General features: G+C 38.7%; 1 protein-coding gene across 8 annotated transcripts in view; it reads right to left on the bottom strand.

Moving 5' to 3' along the window:
- unc-5 overlaps positions 1-25,981 on the bottom strand; it is a 259,848-nt gene that overhangs the window by 49,773 nt on the left and 184,094 nt on the right. The gene's annotated exons all lie outside the window — the stretch shown is intronic.

Here is a 25,981-nt window from a genome sequence, read left to right as displayed (position 1 = left end):
CGAGTTTTTGATGTGCAGCGGTTTGACAAGCGTCGAGATCTAATCAGCTGAGTGTAATCTTATTTAATATTATAAATGTGAAAGCATTGTAAATCTTACCAAGTAGTGCAACTAACAGCTGATCGGTGAAAATTCGCACATTCACATGCACAGTTCTCGACTCAGTTTCAAAAAAAACTTTAGATTATTTAGCTGAAATTTTAAAGTGAGATAATCCTTACCAATTGATGTATATATAGAATATATAAGGCGTTTCTGCTGTTATTAAAATAATCTTTTTATTTATATTAAAATTTTTATCATTTTTTTTCCAACTTTATTTTAACAATTGCATGCGTTTTTGAAGCATTTCAAACCCTATATGGTCCGCTGGCCCCTTTTTCTCAATTTTGGTTCTTTTTCGGCACGGTTTTGGTACTTTTATTTCTTTTTCACTGAAACAAAAATTCAAAACACTGCTAAAAAAATTTGCCGTAAATCTATTACCCACATATAATTTTCAATTTACTTCAATGGAATTCTTACCACGAAAATTGTTCTATAAATAAAATGTAGCAGAACAATGACATTTCACTTGGGAGATAATTTAGGCGAGGCATTAAAAAGGAAGTGTTGAATGTTCGGGCAAACATATTGTCATTAATTGTTGATGAAACAACGGACTTATCAGAAAAATACTTTGAACAAAAACTCACCTGGTCTTTCTTCGCTTCACTCTTCACTATTGATTTCTTAAATAAAAAAAGATTTTTGTGTTTTTTAGTTTTATTTCTTTTCAAAAACATTATAATATTTTTATACTCAGCTGAGCAGAGCTCACAGAGTATATTAACTTTGTTCGCATAACGGCAATCCGTAACGGCATAAACTAATCGAGATAGATATAGACTTCTATATATCAAAATGATCTGGGCGAAAAAAGAAATTTATTTAGCCATGTCCGTCCGTCCGTCCGTAAAAACGATAACTTGAGTAAATTTTGAGGTATCTTGATGAAATTTGGTATGTAGGTTTCTGGGCACTCATCTCAGATCGCTATTTAAAATGAACGAAATCGGGCTATAACCACGCCCATAATATCTAAAATTTCGAAAAACCAAAAAAGTCCGATAATTCGTTACGAAAGACGGATAAAACGATGAAACTTGGTAGGTGGGTTGACCTTATGATGTAGAATAGACAATTAGTAAAATTTTGGACAATTGGCGTAGCACCGCCCAGTTTTGAAATAAGGTAATTTAAAAGTTTTGCAAGCTGTAATTTGGCAGTCGTTGAAGATATCATGATGAAATTGGACATGAACGTTACTCCTATTACTACATATGTTGAAGCTAAAAATTAGCAACGTCGGATGACGGACACTCCCACCTTCAAAAAAAAACAAAAATGTTTAAGTCAAATTTTTACAAAAAATTTAATATCTTTACAGTATATAAGTAAATTATGTCAACACACAACTTCAGTAATGATATGGTGCAACAAAATACAAAAATAGAAGAAAATTTCAAAATGGGCGTGGTTCCGCTAGAATACTTTTAATGCCATAAGTCGAACAAAAATTTACCCGTTTTTATTACGCAGTTTTTATACACAGTCCACCGTCTGTCCTTCCGCTCGGCCGTTAACACGATAACTTAAGCAAAAATTGATATATCTTTACTAAACTTAGTTCATGTACTTATCTGAACTCACTTTAACTTGGTATTAAAAATGGGCGAAAATCCGACTATGACCACGCCCACTTTTTCGATATCGAAAATATCGAAAAATTAAAAAAATGCCATAATTCTATCCAAATACAAAAAAGGAATAAAACATGGTGATTGGACTAGTTTTTTTACGCTAAATACACATAAATTTTGAAAAAACTTTGTAATATGGGTGTGACACCTACCATATTGAGTAGAAGAAAAAGAAAAAGTTCTGCAGGGCGAAATCAAAAGCCCTTGGAAATGGCAGGAATACAGTTCGTGGTATTACATATATAAATAAATTAGCGGTACCCAACAGATTATGTTCTGGGTCACCCTGGTCCAGATTTTGGTCGATATCTCGAAAACGCCTTCACATATAAAACTAAGGGCCACTCCCTTTTAAAATACTCATTACCACCTTTCATTTGATACCCATATCGTACAAAGAGATTCTAGAGTCACCCCTGGTCCTCCTTTATGGCGATATCTCGAAAAGGCGTCCACCTATAAAACTAAGGCCCACTCCCTTTTAAAATACTCATTAACACCTTTCGTTTGATACCCATATCATACAAAGAGATTCTACAGTCACCCCTGGTCCCACTTTATGGCGATATATCGAAAAGGCGTGCACCTATAGAACTACGGCACACTTCCTTTTAAAATACTCATTAACACCTTTCATTTGATACCCATATCGTACAAAGAGATTCTAGAGTCACCCCTGGTCCTCCTTTATGGCGATATCTCGAAAAGGCGTCCACCTATAGAACTAAGGCCCACTCCCTAGAGTCACCCCTGGTCCTCCTTTATGGTGATATTTCGAAAAGGCGTCCACCTATAGAACTAAGGCCCACTCCCTTTTAAAATACTCATTAACACCTTTCATTTGATACCCATATCGTACAAACGCATTCTGGAGTCACCCCTCGTCCACCTTTATGGCGATATCTCGAAAAGGCGTTCACCTATAGAACTAAGGCTCACTTCCTTTTAAAATACTCATTAACACCTTTCATTTGATACCCATATCGTACAAAGAGATTCTAGAGTCACCCCTGGTCCTCCTTTGTGGCGATATCTCGAAAACGCATCCACCTATAGAACTAAGGCCCACTCCCTTTTAAAATACTCATTAACACCTTTCATTTGATACCCATATCGTACAAAGAGATTCTAGAGTCACCCCTGGTCCTCCTTTATGGCGATATCTCGAAAAGGCGTCCACCTATAGAACTAAGGCCCACTCCCTTTTAAAACCCTCATTAACACCTTTCATTTGATACTCATATCGTACAAAGAGATTCTAGAGTCACCCCTGGTCCTCCTTTATGGCGATATCTCTAAAAGGCGTCCACCTATAGAACTAAGGCCCACTCCCTTTTAAAATACTCATTACCCCTCGTCCACCTTTATGGCGATATCTCGAAAAGGCGTTCACCTATAGAACTAAGGCTCACTTCCTTTTAAAATACTCATTAACACCTTTCATTTGATACCCATATCGTACAAAGAGATTCTAGAGTCACCCCTGGTCCTCCTTTATGGCGATATTTCGAAAAGTCGTCCACCTATAGAACTAAGGCCCACTCCCTTTTAAAATACTCATTAACACCTTTCATTTGATACCCATATCGTACAAGCACATTCTAGAGTCACCCCTGGTCCACCTTTATGGCGATATCTCGAAAAACACATTCCAGGGTTACCCTTTGTTAATTTTCCTACATGGTGATTTTGCCCTTATTTTGTCTCCAAAGCTCTCAGCTGAGTATGTAATGTTCTGTTACACCCGAACTTAGCCTTCCTTACTTGTTTTTTTATGAACACTTCATACAAAATCGAATCATTTTTGAGTTGCGATCATTCGAATAATCTAAATAAATAAACTTTTCGAATAGTAGAATTCGAGTAATGAACGTACAAAAATCAAATCGATTAATCGAATTATTCGAATATTTTTCAAAGCCATAGGCAGCAGGTGACAGGAGGAATGTAGATGTTGACAATTTCTAAATTTGCATCGCCTCGCCGGACAGACATTCCTTCTCCAGGACGCTCTCCCTACGGCCGATGTCAGGATCAAACATATTACATTGTACTGAGTGGTGGGTGATAAATACAAGTCCGCCTCCGTTTCCACTCTCGCGATCTTTTACGTGGACCTTGTACCCAAAGCAGATCTGCAGGAGGGAGTTTTGTTTCTTGGACCGCGGAAATTCGGATGTTGTGCCGCTTCATGAAATCGACTATCTCCGTGATGTTGTTGTTGTTGTTGTAGCAGTGCTACGCCCCACCTAACAGCTGCGACCGATCACAAATTGTCATCAATATCCTCTAACGGGAGTCCAAGGAAACTTGCTGTTTCAACAGGGGTGGACCATAATAAAAGGGGCGTTAGAGGCGTTGGTTCCACATTACCGTTAAAGAGATGGTTGGTGTCATGTGGGGACACATTGCAAGCGGGGCATACATTTTGTATGTCGGTGTTGATTCTGGATAGGTAAGAGTTTAACCTGTTACAGTATCCAGAACGAAGTTGAGCAAGAGTGACTCGCGTTTCCCTAGGGAGTATGCGTTCCTCTTCCGCAAGTTTTGGGTACTATTCTTTGAGTACTGGATTCACCGGGCAATTCCTGGCATAAAGGTCCGACGCCTGTTTGTGAAGTTCACCAAGGACCTGCTTGTGTTTTTTTGCTTCATACGGCTGAGTTCTCAGGTGCCGTATTTCCTCATAATGCTTACGGAGATCCTTAAGCCCCTAGGCGGTGTTGGCTCATCAATCAGATGTTTGTTGGGATGCCCAGTTTTCTGGGTATTCAACAGGAACTGTTTGGTTAGCATCTCATTTCTCTCTTTGATGGGGAGTATTCTCGCCTCATTATGTAGATGGTGTTCTGGGGACATAAGGAGACAGCCAGTGGCGATTCTGAGAGCAGTATTTTGGCAGGCCTGTAGCTTCTTCCAGTGGGTAGTTTTTAGGCTTGGCGACCGTATAGGGGACGCGTAGAACGTAATCGGCTGGCCAATTGCTTTGTATGTGGTAATGACCGTTTCTTTGTATTTTCCCCAAGTACTGCCAACAAGGGATTTGAGGATTTTATTACGGCTCTGGATTATCGGAACAATTGCGGCTGCGTGCTCACCAAAATGTAGATCCTGATGAAACGCCACACCCAAAATGTTGGGGTGTAGGACAGTCGGTAGCGTAGTGCCATCGACGTGGATTCTCAAAATGGTCGACATTTGGGACGTCCATGTTGTAAATAAGGTCGCGAAGGATTTAGTCGGTGATAATGCCAGGTTTCGCGAAGCAAAAAAACTGGAGAGATCAGGGAGGTAGCCGTTTATTCTGTTGCAAAGCTCATCGATCTGTGGGCCTGGGCCTGTGGCCATTATTGTGCAGTCATCGGCGTAGGAAACGATAGTAACTCCTTCTGGTAGCGAAGGTAGAAATTAAACAAAAGTATGGATAGGACACCACCCTGTGGCACCCCTTGTTTAACTGTTCTTCGTTTTGACGTTTCAGTTCTAAATTGCACCGATGCCTGCCGACCACCCAGATAATTTGCGCTCCACCTTTTAAGACATGGTGGTAGGGTAGACCCTTCCAGGTCATGCAGTAACGTGCCATGGTTGACCGTATCAAAAGCTTTTGATAGGTCAAGCGCAACGAGTACTGTTATAAGGTAGGGGGTTTGATTTAAACCGCAATTTATCTGGGTGTTGATGGCATTTAGCGCGGTGGTGGTGCTGTGGAGTTTTCTTAAGCCATGCTGATGACAGGCTAGCTGCAAATTTGCTTAAGTAGGGGAGCAAAATGGCTTCAAGCGTCTTGGCTACTGGCGGTAGGAGAGATATCGGGTGATACGACTCTCCTATGTTAACTGGTTTCCCAGGCTTTAGTAGCGGGGCCACCTTGGCCATTTTTCATTTTTCAGGTATGACAAAGGTGGAAAGAGACAGCTTGAAGACTTGTACTAAAGTGTGATGTCATACGAGTAAGACGTGTTTGTGTCGCGCTCTTGAGTTTCTCACGTATTTTCGTTATTAAAGTTGAAATTTTCCATAAAAATACTTACATAAGTGGCGCTACATTTCTTTAACTGAACGGCGTTTGTTATTTTATTAAAATGTCTAACCGCAAAAATCCATCAAGAAAAGCTGTTTCTCCAACAACTCCCAAAACGCCATCAATTACATTTGATAAAATTGAGAAGAAGATGGAAGAGGAAAGAAAAAGCATTATTGAAGAGCTGACTGCAGTTATGAGGACAACGGAGGAAAGAGTAATGCAACAGCAAAGGCAAAACATTGTTAAAGAGCTAACTGCAGTAGTGAAGAGTACCGAGGAAAGGCTGATGCAAAGATTTGGTGAGTTATCTGCTGAAACATTGAATTTGAAGCGTAACATAGTGGAGATGCAGAAGAGAGTTACTGAAGTTGAGAGCACATGCGCCGATATTGTCACCTTAAATAGCGATATAGCCGCTATTCGCGCTCAACTCGGTGAAATCGAAAGCAGCGCAGTCGCCACTGACATAATTATAAACGGCATCCCACAAGCTGTTGATGAGAATGTTTCGGATATTTTTGCAAAAATCTGCAGTCGTGTGCAATGCAAACCACCCCCACTGCGCGATGCGTTCCGCATGAAAAATGTTAAAAGCAAACTGCAAAAGGGTAACAACAACTATTCACCAATTGTAGTGAAATTGCTCTCTGCATACGAACGTACCAAACTACTAAGAGCAACAGCTAGTTTTTGTAAGACAAATAAGAGGTCACTTGCACTATCGGACATTGACCAACCGGGTTATGGCAGTGTTTACCTACATGAAAGCTTGCCTAAGATGCTCAGAGAAGTTATGACTTATGCTTGTGAGCTTAGAAGAAAAAAGAAATTGTTCTCTGTGTTCTCAATTCAAGGAAAGATTTTTGTACGCTTAAAACGCAATGAAGAGCCGAAATTTGTATGCACCAAAACTGATGTGGATTCTCTTATGAGCAGCGCAACTTGATGTTCTTTTTATTTTTATTTATATTGTTACATACATATTTACCTCTAATGCTCAAAATGCATTTGTTTATGTTTGCTTTATTGTTAGCATTTACTTGTTATTTTTTACGTAGGTTAATTATGCATACCTTCTCTATCTCAGGCGTTGCTATACTTCAATTTCTATCACCCTTCTATTATTCCTTTTCTTATAATACAGTGGTTTCAGATTCATACTTTTACAGTCAAATTGAATTGCTTGGAATTATGTCCTATGACTATGCATAACTCAACTGTAGGCTCTAGCGATTTCAACCTTAAAACTTCGTTAAAGTTGGTTAGTGATTTCCATTCGGGATTTCAAATATGCCATTTAAATGCTAGGAGCTTAAATCAATGCAAGCTTGATTATCTTAGCTACATCTTTGAGGGTACATGTGTTGATGTGGTGTGTGTGACTGAGACTTGGTTTAGAGGTGATAACTGCGACAATTTTTACAATTTATGTGACTTTTCTGTTGTGAGAAACGATAGACAGCTTGACAAGCGTGGTGGAGGGATAGCGATATATTACAAGAAGAGTCTGAAACTTAAAATAGTATACAAATCAACCCATTTGGACGAGGTTGAGTTTTTGATGGTTGAGTTTTTCACTAATATTCAGCGCTGCCTTGTGATATGTGTGTATAACCCAAGCATGTTATGTGATTTAAGCAACTTATTTCAGCAGATCAATAGATTTAGCGTAATGTATGAACACATAATACTATGTGGTGATCTAAATATAGACTTGCTCTTAAAAAACGAGCGCGCTAAGAATCTTTCGGATGATTTGGCAAGTGTTGGTTTGAAGGTGATAAATAATTTGCCTACTCGTTTTGGCCCCAAATGTAAGCCTAGTTTGCTTGACTTATTTTGTGTATCAGATGGGTCGTCCATACTGCATTTTGAGCAACTCTCTTTATGCAGTGTGAGCGACCATGACCTGTTATTTTTAAATTACAATATAGAGTTGAATTCTCACGTATACAGACCACCAGATTTCATACACTTTCGTGATTTTAGCAATATTAATATTAATGAGCTAGCTACTGAAGCGTCCGTCCTACCATGGAATGACTGTTGGTTTTTAGCTGACTTAAACGAAAAAGTTGGTTATTTCTGCATGTTGGTTAGTTACCTCTATTATAAATACGTCCCTTTAAAAAAATAAAAATAAGTAAAAATAAGCAGCCATGGTTCACTACGGGGGTACGTAAAGCCATAAATGCGAGGCACAGGTGTTATTCTGCTTGGAAAAAAGACAGAACTGAGGAGAATTGGATAATGTTCAAACTAATGCGTAACAGAGCTACTGAAGCAACCCGCAGAGCTAAGAAATCTTACTTCCAGAGCAAACTCAACGTCAAGCTTCCTTCAAAACTGCTGTGGAACAATCTAAGAAGTCTCGGGGTAAAATCGGAAATGAAGTCAGAGTGTATGGTTGATCCTGACGATATGAACGAATATTTTTCAATAAAGATGCCTGTTGATAGCGCTCGATTTGAACAGAATTGTGAACTTGTTTTTCATAGCGATATTAAATTTAGTTGGCCCTCCGTCTATCTTTGCCGACCGTAGAATGCATTATATGTTGTCGGCAGAAAGCGCTCGCGCATTTTTTCGCATCCGACAGCACTTTATCGCCAAAGGCGATGGAAACTTTGTCATTGTGTCTAGACGGATTCGATAGGGACTTTACGGTGGACCAAAGTTTAACCACACCGGCAGAGAGGTTACAACCGCTTAGGTGCTCCTCCCATTTCGCCCGCTTGTGTTCATCCACAAGCAATATGATGCGTTGGTTGATATCCCTTATTTGGGGGTCGCCGGGATCGAGCTGTCTTATAAGGTCACCTTCTCTCGCTAAATGTGCGGCCTCCGCCGGGAAGTGGGGCCGAGTTTTGGGAATTCTACCGGCGGGAATGAAACTTGCCGAGGCGGATTCAATGACCTTGCGGAAAGCACGCTCCCCTTGGCGGGATCAGTCGGGATAGGGAGGGCAGCAAAGCGGTTGTCTGTAAAGGATTTGTATTCGTCCCACTTACCTTTTTTAAAGTTTATGAAAGTGCGTTTTTCTGTGACGATGAAGTCTGAGGTCGGCGGTACGCTCGAGCGAAGTAAGTATAGGCAGGTGATCGGATGCCAATGTTACCATTGGCTGCCAGTTGACACAGTTTACGAGTTCTGCGCTCATTATTGAAATATCCGGCGAACTGTGACAGCTTCGTACCATACGTGTGAGGGCGTCTCCGTTTATTGTGCAGAACGTCGTTTCTTCTATTTAATCCGCCAACATCTCACCCCTACTGTCCGCCCGCAAGTTTGAATGCCATATATCGTGATGGGCATTGAAATGGCCTAAGATAATGCGATTGTTGCCAGTGAGTAAGGCGCTGATATTAGGGCGGTATCCACTGGGGCAACAGGTGGAAGGAGAGATGTAGATGTTGATGATTTCTAGGTTTGCATCGCCTGATCGGACAGATAAGCCTTGACGTTCTAAGACACTGTCCCTGCGGTCGATGCCGGAATCAAATATATGATATTGCACAGAGTGGTGTATGATACACGCGAGGCCGCCTCCATTTCCGTTCTCGCGATCTTTTCTGTGGACATTATACCCAGAACAGGTCTGCAGTGCAGATCTTGCTGTGAGTTTAGTATCTTGAATCGCAGCAATGATGTTGTGCCGCTTCATGAAATCGACTATCTCCATGATCTTCCCAGTTAATCCATTACAGTTTAACTGCAGAAGTCTGAAGTGCATAGGGGGAGACGTCGCCACTCTGGGAGTAAGTGACTGGTTGTGGAAGGCTAGGACGCAACTGCTGTTGTGGCCCTGGGACTGGACGTCCTTGGGTAAGCATTGGGGTACCCGGTGTATTTGGGTATGCGGCCTGGCAACATGGCGCAATGAAACCCGTCGAGGGGTTGCCGTCGCGGAGACCAGAACCTCTAGGAAAGTGGCACCGTCCATGGCAGGAGCTGCATTGGGCGGATGTCGCAAACATATATATTAACGGTGCAAAGGGAGGTAGGGACTAAGAGTCTGTTTCCCTGACCTACACAATTGCTGCCGAAAGGAGGGGGGAGAAGACGGGGGCAGGTCGGGGGAAGATCTCCGTGATCTTCCCAGTTAACCCATTACAGTTCAACTTTTACCTGCAACGGGCAAGACGTCATCACTCTGGGGGTAAGTGACGGGTACCGGCGCCTGGGTTGAGGGAGGCTAGGTCCCTCCAGCGGGTAAGGGTGCTTCGAATATACCCGCGACAGGTATGCCTGTCGTAAGAGGCGAATAAAATACCAAATTGTTTCAAGGGGTTGCCAGCGCAATATATAGCTTCTTCAACCGAATTGTTAACATAACCTACCCGTGGGGAATCCTGTTTCTTTAACAGACGAGGCTCTGGCGACCCTCATGGATCTGGGGGTGGAAGGGCGAGGTGGTCTTTCATTTGGTCATACTAAATCGTTCCCGATATGGTTGGGCTAGTACCTTAATAGTGTTTGTTACCGGAACGTACCGGATCTGCATCCGGCAAAGGACCATCAACATCGATAACACTCCCCAAGGAGGAGTGTCCTTATCTCTACAACAACAACAACAACAACAACAACAACAACAGGGAGGATATGTCGCAAGTGTTGTTGTGGCCCTGGGACTGGGCGTCTCTGGGTAAAAATCGGAGCACCCGGTGTATTTGGGTTTGCGGCCTGGCAACATGGCGCAATGAAACCCGTTAGGGGGTTGCCCTCGCTGAGACCAGAACATCTAGAAAAGTGAAACCCTCTAAGGCAGGAACTGCATTGTACCCAGATTGGGTTCGATATCTTCTCGGAGCAGGAGAATATGGCGCAGTCCCACTGCAATGATCTGCTGGGAGGATGACAATTTATGGGAGGGACGCAACGAATTAAATGGGTCACGATCCGTAAATTATGTGGGTGTTTATGGTGTTTGGCGCGGTCGTAGTGCTATGTATTTTGCAAACATTTTCTTTACTGGCAAGAGGAGTGATTTGGGTCGATATGACTCACCTTCGTTAGCTGGTTTCCCAAGCTTTAGTTGTGGAACTATTCTTGCCGTTTCCCATTGTTCGGGAATGACAAAGGACTTCAACGATAAGTTGAAAACGTGCGTCGGGTAGCCTACTCCCCCATCTCCAAGGAGTTTCAGATTTTCATGGCTATACCGGCTATAAAATGTATGCCCCTATTACGGTATACAACTCAACTTAGTTGGGTTGTAATTAAAACAACTCAACTTTCAGACAACTCAACTCCTGTTTGGTATTACGAATTACAACTTATTTCAGTTGAAGTTGAGTTGGTGCTGCCAACCTAGGAAAGTGATGATTTGACAATTGTGGCGAAAATTTAAGCATATGCAAAAGTTATTTTGTTATTACAACATATTATATGATATGAAATCTATTTTATAATGGCGAAAATGTTGGTGATTAACATGTCGCGAATACGGAAAACATTCGCGTGATCATTCCAATCCCCTGGAACAACCTAGCACCAAGTAAGAAAATGTTTAAGTGACAAATGATGAGCTTCAAATGAAGTTATTTTGCAGATTTGAAAGGAAGCATTTTGCTTATTACTAAACACAATTAAGGACCATTTCTGCAAACGCGTTCGAGGGAAGGCTTTACCCCTATTTTAAAATTATACGCGGCACTCAGATTCCTTGCTGAGGGCAGCTATCAAAAATGCTGTGGAAACGATTTTGGTGTTGGACTGGTTTTAGATATTATTGAGGAGCATATTTGTGCGAAGTGGATTAAAAGCCAAACATCAAAAATTGTATTTTACTACAGGATGCCCAGGAGTAGTGTTCAGTATCAATGGGACTCACATTCGCATAATTTCACCTATTTTGGCTGCATCCGAACTGCGGCCAGCCTCGTCCAACTTCGGAATGGCGCTCCATAAAGTCAAAAAGTTATTCAATGTAATCCTTCGTTTAAACGTTGTTTCTTCTTTAAATATGTACAAAATTGTTGATTATTGTTTGATTAAAAAAGGTTTAACTACCGGCTTTAAATTTTAGTTTTTTTTTTTTGTAACGTTTTATGAGCCCGTGCACCATCTAACTCTTATCAAAGGTGGTATCAAAAGACGCGTTTCTATCTGTTTTGCACAGAATATCTTTCTGTGTTGGCGGCATTTGGCCGCGATATGTAAAAATAACCCTGGGTGGGTCCAACGCCTTTCTGCATTAGTGTGTACTAAAAATCTGGCAAAATACAACCATATGAAAACTTGAACCGAAATGATATGACAAAAATTAAGTTTTAATTTTTAATTCTAATTTTTGTTTTCGGATTCTTAAATCGGAGGTCGAAACGTGTCTTTTGATACCAACTTTGAAAATTTTTGTTAACAATTAGGTGGTGAACAGTCTTCTAGAACTTAAAATTTTTTCAAAACAACTGCAAAATTGTATGACACAACACTAGTTGTAAGATTTTGACGTATTTGACAACTACACCAACACAAGGTTGTAAACGGTAATGCCACAAAAAGTTGTTAGACTAGACAACTTAACCGAAATTTTTTTTGACAGGTTGAGTTGTAATCTGTAATACCAAATTGCGAAATTTCAACCCAACCAGAGTTGAGTTGTAAACGGTAATAGGGGCATTATATGTGATCATCCTAGAGGTGAGGCCAGAAAAAATCGTTTACTTATCTGATTTGTAAGGACAACCGTTATGTATATACATGGGCATCTATATATTAATACGCTAACAAAATTTCCATACAATCAATTGACAGGCTGTTTCGCATACTTAGCATACGTAAAATCATATAAAAGTTATATGAATCGTTTCGTATTGATCAATAAATGCAACTTGACTGAATCGGAAAATTTCACGGCAACTGGCATCATGGCGGCCGTATTGCATAGGCGGTATATTACCCACTATCTATATATTAATACGCTAAAAAAATTTCCATACAATCAATTGACAGGCTGTTTCGCATACTTCGCATACGTAAAATCATATAAAAGTTATATGAATCGATTCGTATTGATCAGCCGCAGTGCGTAGGCCTATTTTTGTTAACAAATATTACTATATTTGTTTATAATTAATAGAAAAAGTTTTTTGTAAATTCGAACAATTCATACAAATATCGAAATTCATTTTCGTACACAAGCGCGCCATCTTTGGGAACAATTATCTAAGTGTTCTAATACGAATTTCAAAGACCTAAACCTTTATGTTCGAAAAGCACAAATGTTTCACCTACATACAAATATGGTTTCCCATTGTTGCCACTTACCTATAATAGCCTCTACCAAAATCCTAAAAAATTGTTCCAAAATAATTTCTAGTGTACCAAAAAATTTTAAATAGAATTAATTTTTGACCCTTCATTTTTTGTGGCAAATTTCACTTACACGACTCATGTACTTTATTGAACAGATTCTTTTTTTTATTTTAGTTGTTTTCAAAAAAACATGAAATCAAAAATAATGAGTCAACTTTTGTTGAAACTAACTAAATTCATTTATAAAAATTAATGGCAAATTTGCCCGAAAATGTTTTTGCATTTGCAAATTTAATCCTCATTTTAAATAAAGTACGTCTTATACTGAACAAAAAACAAAAAAGTTACAAAAATATAACATTAAATTTTTTATATTGTCTTTTATGCTAATTTATTTTATTTCTTATTTTACTTTATTATATATTCTTTTATTTCAACTTAGTTTATTATTATTTAAATGCAACTTGACTGAATCGGAAAATTTCACGTTGTATGTTAAACGAAAAAAAAACGTCCCTTGATTTTAGGTGAAAACGGCAACCGGCATCATGGCGGCCGTATTGCATAGGCAGTATATTACCCACTATCTATATATTAATACGCTAACACAATTTCCATACAATCAATTGACAGGCTGTTTCGCATACTTAGCATACGTAAAATCATATAAAAATTATATGAATCGATTCGTATTGATCAGCCGCAGTGCATATGCCTATTTTTGTTAACAAATATTACTCAATTTATTTATAATTAATAGAAAGTTTTTTGTAAATTGGAACAATTCATACAAATATCGAAATTCATTTTCGTGCACAAGCGCGCCATCTTTGGGAACAATTATCTAAGTGTTCTAATGCGAATTTCAAAGACCTAAACCTTTATGTATCCCCGCTAAATTCGAAAGCACAAATGTTTCACCTACATACAAATATGGTTTCCCCTTGTTGCCACTTACCTATAATAGCCTCTACCAAAATCCTAAAAAATTGTTCCAAAATAATTTGTAGCGTCCCAAAAAATCTTAAATAGAATGAATTTTTGACCGGCCAATGTTTTTGTGGGAAATTTCACTTACACGTATATACATAAGTCTTTATTTAACAGATTCTTTGTTTTTTATTTTAGTTGTTTTCAGAAAAACATGAAATCACAAATAATGAGTTAACTTTTGCTGAAATTAGCTAATTTATTTATAACAATTAATGGCAAATTTACCCGAAAATGTTTTTGCATTTGCAGATTTAATCCTCATTTTAGATAAAGTACGTCTTATACTGAACAAAAAAAAAGTTACAAAAATATAACATTGAATTTTTTATATTGCCTTTTATGCTAATTTATTTTATTTCTTATTTTATTTTATTATATATTCTCTTATATCAAATTGGTTTATTATTACTTAAATGCAACTTGACTGAATCGGAAAGTTTCATGTTGTATATTAAACGAAACAAAAAAACTTCCCAAAAACGTTATTGATTTTAGGTCAAAGCGGCAACCGGCATCATAGCGGCCGTATTGCACAGGCAGTATATTACCCACTATCTATATATTAATACGCTACCAAATTTCCATACAATCAATTGGCAGGCTGTTTCGCATGCTTAGCATACGTAAAATCATATAAAAGTTATATGAATCGATTCGTATTGATCAGCCGCAGTGCATAGGCCTATTTTTGTTAACAGAATTACTCTATTTGTTTATAATTAATAGAAAAAGTTTTTTTGCGATAATTGAGACCGATGTCGATTCGTTCCAAAGGTCCTAACTAATGAAAAGATTAATGTCGGATGGGATAGGTGTAATGTATATGATGGTGTTGATCTGATACGTTGCTGTAAATGTCTTGGGTTCAATCACAAGGCTGCAGAATGTAAAAATGATGAAGTGTGTCTGAAATGCTTGGGCAAACATAAAACAAATGAGTGTGATAAAGAAAAAGTAAATAAATGTATCAACTGTGTAAGGGCAAATGAGAAGCTGAAGCTTGGACTCGACGAAAGTCATGTAACTACCAGTAAGTTGTCTCCAGTTTATTTGAATAAGCACGATGCAAAAAAGAAAAGAATAGGTTATTAGCAATTAGCAAATGTTAGTGGAATTTGCACAAACATACAAGGGCTTATGAACAATCTCGAGCATATAGAAATTCTAATTGGCAGCAGTGAAATGGATTTTCTTATTCTAACTGAAACACATATGACGGCTTGTGTCGAAGAAAACGAAATAAATTTACTGGGGTACAAAAGCGAAAGTTGTGTATCTAACTCCATACATACCGGAGGAGTGACATTATATTATAAAAGTAAATGGAAAGTTACAAAGGTACTAGAACACTCGATCCAATCAAAGATGTGGCTGTTAGCATGTAGATGCAAGCGTGGAAATATTGACTTGATTATTGTGGCTGTGTGTAGATCACCCAGGAGCTCCGAAAAGGAATTCTGTGAAATTTTTCATGAAAAAATTGAAGAAATAATGGAGTGGTCAGGCAATATAATGATAGCAGGAGATTTTAACATTGACTGGAATAAGCGAGGAACGTATAAAAGAAATATAGAAAGTTTTTTGAATGACAATGGTCTAAAGCAACATGTGAAAGAACATACCCGCGTAACCAGTTACTCGAAAACTCTAATAGACTATATAATTAGTAACATTCAAGCAATAGACGTAAGGGTAAATAGTTACCTAAAAATATCAGATCGCGAGCTCATTGAGTTCAATATAAACTTTAAGAAAACTGAGCGTAGTACAACATTTGAAGAAATAATATATTTTAAATATGACAAAGACAAATTTGCTCACGAGTTAGGCAGGCAAAACCTAACCTTGTCAAGTGATGATGTGCACAGTGGTGCTAAATTATTCGACGAAAGCTTCGAAAATACAATAAAGATGTTTATGAAGAAGAAAGTTATTCCATGCGGGAAAAAAATAAATGATTGGTACAACAATCATCTCAGGAGTCTAAAGAAGATGAAATATGATCTGTATCGAGAAACTAAAAGAATAGGTACAACCCAGAGCTGGATAAATTACAAAAGTGCAAGAAACAATTACAATAAGGAATTTATTAAAGCAAAAAAGAACTACGTAAACAAAAGAATTGTAGAAGCGAAAGATCAAAAACAAATGTGGAAAGAGATCAAAAAATTAGTATTAAAACAGAACAAAAAGCAAATTGACTATGTGGTATTTAACGATAAAAAATACTGTGATGAAACGACCTTGTCTAATGAGTTCAATGAATTTTTTGTTGAAAGTGTACAGAACATAAGAGATTTGATTGACCATGTGCAATATGTAGATAAAACCACAAAAGCTCCGGCCATTTTCAAATTTAGGAAAATAAGTTTAGAAGAATTGAAAAATATATGCAAATCCTTAAAAAATAATAGAGATTATGTAAGAGTTAAACCCAAAATGATATTAGACAACTGGAATAAAGTTGGTGATTCCCTATTGAAAATAGTAAATGAGTCCCTCATGCAAGGAGTGTTTCCTGATATATGGAAAGAAACTATGATTAGTCCACTTGAAAAAATTAATAAGGCAGTAAACTGTGATGAGTTCAGATCCATAAACTCATTAAAGACTGTTAGTAAAATTCCCAATTATAAGAATTGATTTACATCGACAACACTGACAAAATTGTAACACTTTTCTCTCTTCTATATTTCACCTTACATTTTTATATGAGTTAGTTGCTGTTAATAAATCGTGCGATGCACATCTAATGTTTGAGTGCGTGTTTAACTTTATTTCGTAGGTTTACCCCAACAATGGTTATGGGCCCAGACGAGATTCTGTTTCAATAAAAGCGTTTTAAAGTTATTGACGCGGTAAATGTTTTTTGTAATACTACCGAAATGAGTTCCGGGCTATATCAAATTGAAAAACTAGATGAAAGCAACTATGATGGATGGAAAATTTTGATCAAATCCGTGTTAGTGCATTGCGATTTATGGGGCTATGTGTCCGGTGAAAGTGTCGAGCCAACTGAGCAGGTTGCTGCAGAAAAATGGAAAAAGTTGGACGGAAAAGCATTAGCTACATTGCTTTTGTGCATAAAACCGAGTCAATTACTGAATGTGAAAAATGCTAAAACTTCGAAAGAAGCATGGGAAAAATTGGCTGCAGTTCATGCACCTAGCGGTCCAGCGCGGAAAATTACAATTTTCAAGTCGTTGGTCAACTTGAAAATGGGTGAGGAAGACCCCATGGCAGAGCATTTAAACAAATTTTTTGATCTGTCGAGAAACTTGTTGAGTTGGACATAAAGTTGCAAGACGAATTACTTGCAATTGTTATGCTTTCCAGTCTGCCGAAAAGCTATGAAAATTTCATTGTTGCGATCGAGTCTCGAGACAGCTTGCCAAGTACAACTGTACTTAAAACCAAATTATTAGAAGAAGAAAAAAGGCGAAAATCTGAGTGTGTGAGGTCCGAATCCAATGAGGTTGCATTTTTTGCGAATAAGTCCCGCAATCAGTCTCATCAACAACGGCAAGCGCAACAACAAAACAGAACATTCAAGGGCAAATGTTATAAATGTCATAAGAGAGGGCATTGTGCCTCGTCTTGCAAATCAAGTAACATAAGCAAACCGAGTGTTAATTGCGCTATGCTCAATGCCTCTCAGCATCGAAATAAGCTGAACAAGTCTGTTTGGGTTTTGCACAGTGGATCGTCGTGTCACATGAGTTGTGAAAAATCGTCTTTCACTCAATTTTCCGAGCATCGTGAGAAGATAGAGTTAGCAGGAGATAAGTTCATTTACTCCGAAGGTATTGGTGTTGTACGCGTAGAGACGAAGTCTAGCACAATTACCTTACATGATGTACTTTATGCTCCGCAACTCAAATCTAATTTCCTATCAGTGAGCAAGTTTACGGCGAATGACTGTAAAGTAGAATTTGGCAAAGAGACTGCAAGAGTGATGACACTTCAAGGTGTAGAAGTATTGCGAGCGAACAAAAATGGTGATCTCTTTATATATGAAATGCAATCAAATAATTTGTGCTTTGCGACAGCAACAAATAATTACATTAAAGCTTTTAAATGGCATAGAAAGTATGGGCATTTGAATATTAAAAGCTTGGAGCAGTTGTCAAAGAACAATATGGTGCTCGGAATGAGCATAAAACCATTGGAAAAAATTGAATGTGACATTTGTTTAAAAGGCAAAATAAACTCATTGCCGTTTGCAAAAAATTATGATAAATATAGTAAAAGTGTTTTAGAAATCATTCATAGCGACGTTTGTGGTCCTATGCGTACTCCATCGCTCAGTGGTGCTAAATATTTTGTATCGTTCGTCGATGATTTCACCAGAACAATCTTTGTGTACTTTATAAAGCAAAAAAGTGAAGTGCTTGAAAAGTTTAAGATATTTAAATCTGCTGTAGAGCGCGAGACGGGCAATAAAATAAAAATATTTCATTCGGATAATGGCCGAGAGTACGTGAATAATGATTTTTGCAATTTCCTAAAGAAAGAAGGGATTCGCAGGCAATTGACTGTTTCATACACGCCGCAACAAAACGGCATAGCAGAGCGAGTAAATCGAACGTTAGTTGAGATGAGCCGCTGCATGTTGCTTGATTCGAAATTGCCAGAATTTTTGTGGGCAGAAGCCATCAATACAGCTGTTTACGTGCGAAATCGTTCGCCGACAAAAATATTGCAAAATATTACACCACATGAGGCATGGACTGGCCGTAAGCCAGCTGTTTCTTACTTCGAGATATTTGGCGCAAAAGGCATTGTTTTGAACAAATTTCCGCAAAAATCTAAGTTCTCGGCAAAAGGAAGAGAATGTTTCATGGTGGGCTATGCAAGTGAAGCAAAGGCATACAGGTTATATGACCCGAAGCAACGAACAGTAGTGATTGCACGTGATGTAAAATTTTTACAAGGTGAGCGTTCCGAGGCGGTAGCTGATTTCACACCAGAAGATGTATATGTGTTTGACAGTACGACCGAAGTACCAGCAGTAAATAGCAAAAAGGAAGTAAGTGAATGAACGACGGTAATAGTTCAGTATGCACAGATTTTGTAAATTCTGAAGAATGCGATACGACCGTCCAAGCCGAGAATACTGAAAATAAAGATGAAGTACTTCCAAAGGCAAGTTACACTGAAGCCGAAAACATAAAAATGAAACTAAGACCACGGAAGCCGTTAACCCCACAAGTAAATTTAATGAAAACTGATAATCCTTTAACAGTGGAAAATGCAATGCAACGAGAAGATGCAGACAAGTGGAAGTCTGCTATGCAGTCTGAATTTCAATCCCTTATACACAAAAACACGTGGACGTTAGTCGATTTGCCAAGTGGTCGTAAAGCAATAAAATCAAAGTGGGTGTTTAATGTCAAACGTGATAAAGATGGCGTTGCTGTTCGCTACAAGGCACGCCTAGTAGCTAAAGGTTGCAACCAAAAATATGGCGTTGATTTTCAAGAAGTCTTTTCACCAGTAGCGAGATATTCTTCAATTCGCTTGGTATTAGCGCTCGCTGCAGAATACAATTTGTTCGTACATACCATGGATGTTGCTACGGCATACCTTAATGGAAAGTTAGATGAAGAGATATTTATGGTGCAACCAGAAGCACTCGTTGACAAAGATAACCCAAATAAAGTGTGCAAATTGAATAAAGCATTGTACGGTCTTAAGCAATCAGGACGACAATGGAATGAAGAACTTAATATTGCACTTATGAAACTGAATTTTGTAAAGTGCAACGGGGACGCGTGTGTGTACGTTAAAAATGTTCCAGGCGAAGTAGTAATCGCTGCAGTTTATGTCGACGATATATTGATTGCATGTTCGTGTGTCGATATGCTTGAAGAAATAAAACACCAAATATCTGTGCAGTTCGACGCGGTAGACAAAGGACCCATTGATCAGTTCTTGGGTATGGAGGTTTCTAGAAATAGAGACGGTATTCAGATATCGCAAAAGCAGTTAATCCGAGATTTACTTGAAGATTTCGGCATGTCCGAATGCAGAAATTGCTCAACACCTTTAGACCCTGGCGTAAAATTTGAAAGATGCGATGGTGGACCCAATTGTGTATTGGTAGACCAGAAGAAGTACCAGTCTGTCGTTGGTTCCTTAACTTATTTGAGCATTTGTACCCGACCAGACATCATGCATTCAGTTTGTAAACTGGCACAATTCAACAAGCATCCGCATGTCGAGCACATAAATGCCATTAAGCATTTATTAAGGTATCTTAATACAACCCTTAATTTAAACCTTACTTATTTCCAGAGTCGTGAAAAATTAAAAGGATTTGTTGACGCCGACTGGGGTGGAAATTGCGTTGACCGTAAATCATATACGGGCTTTGCGTTCTTTATTGCAGGAGCACCGATTTCATGGGAGAGTAAAAAGCAAGCCACCATTGCCCTCAGCAGTACTGAAGCCGAGTACGTCGCTCTCTCTGCAGCCTGTAAAGAACTGGTTTATTTGAGGCGCTTCATAGAAGAGTTGGGTTTCAATGAACTCGTCGAAAATGCTACAGATTTATATGGCGATAATATTAGTGCACAAAAGTTAGCTAAAAATCCTGTTTTCCACACTCGAACAAAACACATCGACATTAAGGTTCACTACGTTAGAGAAGTAGCAGAGAAGGCGCTTGTAAACATAAAATATTTGCCAACAGAAAAAATGGTTGCAGATATTTTAACTAAAAATTTAAAGAAAATAAAACATAATGAATTTACCTCAAAATTAGGGTTGAAATAAAAATGTAAATTTAGATATATGTACATATGCATATAGGTACGTATTTATATATTTTTTCTTTTCGAGTGAACATAAACTTATATGATCTTTAATGAAATAAGAAGCATATGAATTGAATTGTCCAAGTTTTCTTTTTAAATAAAAAGTGTTAACTAATTTTGAGAGAAGGATTGTTAGTAAAATTCCCAATTATAAGAATTGATTTACATCGACAACACTGACAAAATTGTAACACTTTTCTCTCTTCTATATTTCACCTTACATTTTTATATGAGTTAGTTGCTGTTAATAAATCGTGCGATGCACATCTAATGTTTGAGTGCGTGTTTAACTTTATTTCGTAGGTTTACCCCAACAAAGACGTTAGAGAAAGTTCTTGAAAAAACTGTCAAAATACAGTTAGAAAACTATTTTGAATCGAATAAATTGTTTATGAAATACCAATCGGGGTTCAGAAAGAAATACTCGTGTGAAACAGCTGTAAACCATGTAGTAAGTGAGTGGAAACGATATGAAAATAAAAAAATCATGGCCCTTTTTCTAGACTTTAAGAGAGCTTTTGAAACAATAGACTGAGATATACTATTGCAAAAGTTATATATGTACGGAGTTCAAAATAGTGAACTAAACTGGTTTAGGTCCTACCTAACAAATAGAACGCAGCGCACAGTAGTGAAAGGGTATGAATCCGACTACCTAAATGTGAACACAGGAGTCCCGCAAGGCTCAATTCTTGGTGCATTATTATTCATAATATATATAAACGATATAGGCAATGTGGTAAAATGCAGCGAAGTCATGTTATATGCCGATGACACATTCATATACAGCGTAGGTGAAACTCCGAGAGAATGTAAAAATAAATTAGCACAAGACATTACCGAAATAAGTACATGGCTAAAAATGAATAAACTTAAATTAAATGAGCAAAAAACGAAACTAATGCAAATAAATATGAGCAGTGAAGAGAGTATCGAAATAAACGGGCAAATGATTGAGAAAGTAGATAACATTAAATACCTCGGTGTAATAATAGACAATGGTCTTCAGTTTTCTCCTCACATGGAAAACGCGTGCAAAAAATAGGAAAAAAACTTTGTTTCCTGAGAAGAATTAGAAAGAACTTATCTGTGCTAAATACAATAAAAATTTATAACACAATACTTAAACCACATTTTGAGTATTGTTCAACTATACTGTATTCGTGTTGTAATAACTCACAAATTGATAGATTGCAAAAGCTACAGAATAGAGCTATGCGAATAATATTAAAATGTGGTAGATATACATACGTACAGCTGATGCTTGATACACTGAAATGGTTGAATGTGCGGCAGACTATGTTTATGTTTGTATACCAGACTACTATCGGAAAAATGCCAGGCTACATAGCAGAGAAGGTCCTCTATGTTGGAGAAGTGCAACCATATGGGCTGAGAAACGTTAAAGACATCAGATTACAGAAGTACAGCAAAACATCATCGCAAAATAATATATTTTATAAAGGGTTTAAAATATTCAATACATTAAGCGAAGACATCAAACAAGAGCAAAATATTAAATCATTCAAGAGAAAATGTATAGATTTTGTAAGAAAATAGCATATCCAAATTTTGTAAATAATATCAATGTAATTACTAGTAATCCTATTATTACTAAATTAATAAATCAATCAATCAATCAATCACGAAAAGGCGTCCACCTATAGAACTAAGGCCCACTCCCTTTTAAAATACTCATTACCACCTTTCACACATTCACACCCAAACACATTCTAGAGTCACGCCTGGTCCACTTTTATGGCGATACGAAAAGGCGTCCACCTATAGAACTAAGGCCCACTCCTTTTTAAAATACTCATTACCACCTTTCATTTGATACCCATATCCTACAAACTAGAGTCACCCCTGGTCCACTTTTATGGCGATATCTCGAAAAAGCGTCCACCTATAGAACTAAGGCCCACTCCCTTTTAAAATACTCATTACCACCTTTCATTTGATACCCATATCGTACAAACACATTCTAGAGTCACCCCTGGTCCACTTTTATGGCGATATCTCGAAAAGGCGTCCACCTATAAAACTAAGGCCCACTCTCTTTTAAAATACTCATTACCACCTTTCATTTGATACCCATATCGTACAAACACATTCTAGAGTCACCCCTGGTCCGCTTTTAAGGCGATATCTCGAAAAGGCGTCCACCTATAGAACTAAGGCCCACTCCCTTTTAAAATACTCATTAACACCTTTCATTTGATACCCATATCGTACAAACACATTCTAGAGTCATCCCTGGTCCTCCTTTATGGCGATATCTCGAAAAGGCGTCCACCTATAGAACTAAGGCCCACTCCCTTTTAAAATACTCATTACCACCTTTCATTTGATACCCATATCGTACAAACACATTCTAGAGTCATCCCTGGTCCACTTTTATGGCAATATCCCGAAAAGGCGTCCACCTATAGAACGTAGGCCCACTCCCTTTTAAAATACTCATTACCACCTTTCATTTGATACCCATATCGTACAAACACATTCTGGATTCATCCCTGGTCCACCTTTATGGCGATATCTCGAAAAGGCGTCCACCTATAGAACTAAGGCCCATTTCCTTTTAAAATACTCATTAACACCTTTCATTTGATACCCATATCGTACAAACACATTCGAGTCACCTCTGGTCCACCTTTATAGCGATATCTCGAAAAGGCGTCCACCTATAGAACTAAGGCCCACTCCCTTTTAAAATACTCATTACCACCTTTCACACATTCACACCCAAACACATTCTAGAGTCACGCCTGGTCCACTTTTATGGCGATATCTCGAAAAGTCGTCCACCTATAGAACTAAGGCCCCCTCCTTTTTAAAATACTCATTACCACCTTTCATTTGATACCCATATCGTACAAACTAGAGTCACCCCTGGTCCACTTTTATGGCGATATCTCGAAAAAGCGTCCACCTATAGAACTAAGGCCCACTCCCTTTTAAAATACTCATTAACACCTTTCATTTGATACCCATATCGTACAAAAAGATTCTAGAGTTACCCCTGGTCCCCCTTTATGGCGATATCTCGAAAAGGCGTCCACCTATAGAACTAAGGCCCACTCCATTTTAAAATAGTCATTAACACCTTTCATTTGATACCCCTATCGTAAAGAGGGATTCTAGAGTCACGCCTGGTCCTCCTTTATGGCGATATCTCGAAAAGGCGTCCACCTATAGAACTCAGGCCCACTCCCTTTTAAAATACCCATTACCACCTTTCATTTGATACCCATATCGCACAAATACATTCTAGAGTCACCCCTGGTCCACTTTATGGCGATATCGCGAAATGGCGTCCACCTATAGAACTATGGCCCACTCCTTTTTAAAATACTCGTTAACACCTTTCATTTGATACCCATATCGTAAAAACACATTCTCCCCTTCCATTTGATACCCATGTCATACAAACACATTCCAGGGTTACCCTAGGTTCATTTTCCTAAATGGTGGTTTTCCCATATTTTGTCTCAAAAGCTCTCAGCTGAGTATGTAATGTTCGGTTACACCCGAACTTAGCCTTCCCTACTTGTTTAATCTTGTTAATGATTTAATAATAGTAAATTAATTTCTATTACACAATTTAACGCAATTCACTGCTTACAGTTTAAATTTCCAAACAGACTTTTTCTTATTCAAAATATGAAAGAAGTATATATGAGGACGCGTCCGCGATTGCCCGTTAATAGTTCAAGACTGATCGTGTCGGGAACGATGGTAGCGTCCTCGACGGTTGGGTGTTTGGCTTCCTCTGTGCTGGGGCTTTGTGCTGCCCACGTCGACCTTTCTGTCCCTCGTGTAAGAAGGTGTGGTGCGCCAGGTCGCAAATTTTGCACGGGAGTCGCATTCCCGCGTTGTATGCGTGAGGGATAAGCAATTGAAACAATAGCCCTGAGCACTGGCGACTGTTGCACTGCGGTGGCCGCATCGCCTAGGCCGGGCAGGTCCGCAGCGCGTGGTAGCGGTGGCAGAGCCGACACTGGAGGCAATTATCGATCTCTGCCGTGGGAGCCAGTGGGAATGCTGGTCGAGATGCCATGATGGTGTCGTCCTGAAAGTACAAGAGCAGAGAGAGAAACCAGAAGTAGTTGGATACAGCGGATGATAAACGGAAAGTTAATGCTGAAAGTTAGTTATACGAGGGGGGGGGGGGGGGGGGGGGGGGGGCTAAGATACTTGGCTTGGATATCATAAGTGCTTCCAGGCTCTGGATCAGGGACTGTTATCAGTCTTAGACCGGCCATAGTGACGAATGTCACGCGTGATTAGTTATCACGTCCTGCACGAGGTGGCCCTGCTTCTACTGATAATGGCGGATCTAGAGAGGACAACTCGATAAAACCCGCCCCCCTGAGTCATTGTGCCGAGCTCAGGGGAGGGAGAACCCTGTTAAGGGTCAAGATCGGTACACAACGGTGACGAACTGGATTGTTAGGGACTTTGATTTTGATTATGTTTAGGAATTGATGACTTTGGGCTGGCAGGTGCGGTATTCTGCCACCTTAGTAGGTCGGGGTGAAACCCGATCGAAACGGCTGGTAGGCTAGTGCTTCCAAACCAGGTTCAATATCGCAAACCCGCCTTTAGTAAATCCCGAACGAGTTATTTTGCCAGCACTTCACATCAAATTAGGATTAATGAAAAATTGTATAAAGGCTTTAAATAAGGACGCGCCATCCTTCCAGTACCTAACGAAATTTTTCGCTAAAATAACTCAAGCCAAATTAAAAGAAGGTATATTTGTTGGTCCGCAAATTAGAAAGCTTCTGAAAGACGAAAATTTTGGGAATCATTTATCATCAGTAGAAGCAGCGGCTTGGGACAGCTTTAAGCAAGTCGTTAGTGGATTTCTTGGCAACACCAAGATCCTAACTATAGAGAGATGATCAAAGCCTTGTTGAAAAATTACAGTGCTATAAAATGCAACATGTCCCTCAAAATGCATTTTTTGCATTCACATTTGGATAATTTTCCCGCAAACCTAGGTGCTGAAATTGATGAACAGGGTGAAAGTTTCACCAAGACCTCATGATTTTTGAAAAGCGTTACCAAGGTTTTTGGAATGAATAAATGATGGGAGATTATTGCTAGACAATAATACGGGAGACAAACCCAGAAAATTA

Source organism: Eurosta solidaginis, chromosome 3, assembly GCF_040869045.1.
Source record: "Eurosta solidaginis isolate ZX-2024a chromosome 3, ASM4086904v1, whole genome shotgun sequence".
Classification (NCBI taxonomy): domain Eukaryota; kingdom Metazoa; phylum Arthropoda; class Insecta; order Diptera; family Tephritidae; genus Eurosta; species Eurosta solidaginis.
This window is presented reverse-complemented; position numbering and strand designations above follow the sequence as displayed.